The 3,393-nt window shown below is 38.0% G+C and overlaps 1 protein-coding gene across 1 annotated transcript in view; it reads right to left on the bottom strand.

The window, feature by feature from the left end:
* PTPRT (protein tyrosine phosphatase receptor type T) overlaps positions 1-3,393 on the bottom strand; it is a 1,472,724-nt gene that overhangs the window by 416,230 nt on the left and 1,053,101 nt on the right. The window lies entirely within an intron of this gene.

Genomic DNA, 3,393 nt, shown 5'->3' with positions numbered 1-3,393 from the left:
TAGGGAAAAGAATTGTTTAAGGATGGATCCAGAGGTTGTAACTTTGACTCATGGGGAAGAAAATTTAATCTTAACAGTGCTTATATCTGCTGTGTATGACAATATTTATAGTTCTAATTCAAATATTTACAGTTTTAATAATGAAACTCCCCTCTTTCTTTTCATTTTTTTTTTCTTTCAACTTTGCTGAGCCAAAAGTTCTTCAGAAATAATCCTGGATTCCTCTTTTCTTTGCATTACCTATTTATATATATTTATTTATTTTTTAGAGAGAGATTTTTGCTATAGGGAGAGATAGAAAGCAAGAAATCACCCCTCCCCCGCCCCAAGGGGAATGACCACGCCCCAATCCCTTCTCCATTCTCCTCTCAGGATTTTGGGCACACACATACATGCACTCAGCTTGAGTTTTAAGTAGCTGTGTCCAGGACTCAAACTATGGTCGACAATGTGGGAGTCCAGTGACATAATCATTATGTCATCTGCTGGCCCCAGTCTATTTTTATTTGTAACAAAATATTCTTTTTGAGGCTAGAAGTGGATGATTTGTAATTTAGGAATTTCTCTCTCAAAATTACAACTAGAACTTAATTTAAAAAATCAAATTGGTTCATCTAATTACATTTGAAACTGTCTTACAAATACATATTTTGTTGTGAATTTTTTTAAAGCAAGGTCTTCTGCTTACTGTCTATGGCAAGACTGGGTTGAGCCCAGCATGAAGGGGACTCCCTAGCTCTTTGTCCAGGAGGACATACTCAGCAATTGCCAAAACTTTCTAAAGAGTAATGTTTTCTAGAGCAGTGCTTCTCAAATATTAATATCCATGAGTCACCCTGGGATCTTGTTAAACTGGAGATTCTGGTTCAGGAGTCTGGAGGGACCTGAAGTGCTGAATTTGGACCACACTGAGCTGCAGCTAGGAGAGAGACATCAGCACCGGAATTCAGGAGACATGAATTTCTATCTTGACTTTAGTCTTTTCACTTCACCTTTCTGCCTCTCAATTTTTAGGTAATAAATGATAACAGCTAACATTTACAATGTTATTTTTAAATGCCAAACACTGTGCTAAACTTGTATTTAATTTGATTCTCACAGTCATCCTTTAAGGTAAGTTTTATTATTAGCCTGAATTTTCAGATGAGAAACCTGAGGTTCTGAGTGGTTACTTGACCTACCCAAGTTCAGAAGCAAGTAAATATCAGAGGTGGGATTCAGATCTCTAAGCTGTCTGACCTCAAAAGTCTACATTCTTATTTTCTTGGGCCTCCCTACTCGTGTTACACATGATCATAGTTACGTTTATAGTCAAAATACAATGACCTGGGCCCACAACCTCTTTAGCTCTCTTCGTGGTGTGTCCCAAGAAGTTAGGCATATTTTCAAAAGGTAGCATCAAGTGCTGACAAACAAATCAGCCAATTCAATCTTCTGGACCTGGTATTCTGTAATATTAGCCCCAGCAGCAGCCAAGAAGATACTTGTAGGTATTTCACTAATGTTGTCTCAGTTAGAGTCCGTCATTAGAATGACAACATCCTCGGCCTCTGGTCTTTGAAAATCCATGAGGTACTAGCTTCACACAGTACTGAAAAGAGTGTGCTACTCCAGTCTGTGCTCACCTTTATGCCCAGAATTTTAGAGTATACCATATAATGAGGCTTCAATTTCAGCAGCTACTATTCTCACAGGGTTTCTAACTCACAGTTGTGTTTATACTCCTGTTCTCCCTCTATACTTTTTTCCTTTTTATTATGAAATAGGAATCATGATACTGCTAGTCCAGTCCAGCGTATAAGCCTGCTAGAGGAACAAGTATCTTACTCCAAGGAAGAAGTCTTTACAAAGATGGGACTCCACCTGCAACATGACCTATGGCAGTGGTTTCCAAGCACAGGTAGATATGAGGAGACTTCATAAAGTTTGTAGAAAAACAGAATTAAAGTATGAGCTTATTTTGATGCAAAATGTTTTGAAGTGCATGCATAGTTGTTTTCAAAAGAGGCATTTTCTATGAACTTGAATTTTTTGAAGATCCCTTGCATAAAGACCAGAGCCTTTTCATGAGAACATTATTATCAATCCAAGCAAATGAGAGAAAAATAAGGTGATTGTTATAAGTTATTTATAAAGTTAATTTATTCAACTTGAAGAACTGCCTTTTAGTTTGAAATTATATCCTGTTATGTGTTTGGAATTATGTATTTTCTCTTATGAAATGATAAAAGATGGTGAAGTATCCCGTGTTGGTACTTTAAAAACCTTTCAAAATGTTATTGGCCTGTGAATTTCAAAAGTCTTGAACATCTGGCATAGAAAGTCTTTTGTGTAATAGTACCAAGTAACTTAAATGATGGATTCATTTTCTCCATTTTATAAAGAATAGGTTGTCATGCACGATACAACACTATTTCATTTGTGTGTGTGTGTGTGTGTGTGTGTGTGTGTGTGTATTATTTTTTTAGACAGGATCTCTCTATATCATGATCCCCCTTCCTCAGCCTCCTAAACAGCTGTGACTACAGGTGCACACCACAATGCTCAGCTTTTTAAGATGGGCTGGAAATCAAACCTGGAGCAGGTGTGGACCAGTCAGTCATGTGGCCTCATTTTGCCAAATGGCAATATCCAGCATGCACCACCATGGCTAGGCCTGTGGTGAAGTATCCCGTGTTGGTACTTTAAAAACCTTTCAAAATGTTATTGGCCTGTGAATTTCAAAAGTCTTGAACATCTGGCATAGAAAGTCTTTTGTGTAATAGTACCAAGTAACTTAAATGATGGATTCATTTTCTCCATTTTATAAAGAATAGGTTGTCATGCACGATACAACACTATTTCATTTGTGTGTGTGTGTGTGTGTGTGTGTGTGTGTGTGTATTATTTTTTTAGACAGGATCTCTCTATATCATGATCCCCCTTCCTCAGCCTCCTAAACAGCTGTGACTACAGGTGCACACCACAATGCTCAGCTTTTTAAGATGGGCTGGAAATCAAACCTGGAGCAGGTGTGGACCAGTCAGTCATGTGGCCTCATTTTGCCAAATGGCAATATCCAGCATGCACCACCATGGCTAGGCCTGTGGCGGACTTCTCTATAGCTTATTTTAGTCTTACCCATTTGTAGGAAGCATATGTTGGCCTGATGGGTGTATTCCTGCCTGAGTAGGTTATATTCCATCTCAGGTATCATAAGGCCTAACTAATGATTGGAGGAGAGATATGGACACTATTATTCAGGTAATAAAATACATTTTGTGCACAGAACAACTTAAAGTTCAAGACTCCTGTATCCCTGGAGCAGAGAATAACATCAGAATTCTTTTCAAAGCCTGGATAATGATAGAAATGAGCATTAAGTGAGGACTATAGTTTCCCAGATGAACTTTC

The sequence above is a fragment of the Tupaia chinensis genome, unplaced genomic scaffold (assembly GCF_000334495.1).
Source record: "Tupaia chinensis unplaced genomic scaffold, TupChi_1.0 Scaffold000216_1, whole genome shotgun sequence".
In the NCBI taxonomy this organism is placed as follows: Eukaryota; Metazoa; Chordata; class Mammalia; order Scandentia; family Tupaiidae; genus Tupaia; species Tupaia belangeri.
Note: the sequence above shows the minus strand (reverse complement) of the source record. Positions and strands in the feature narration are given on the sequence as shown.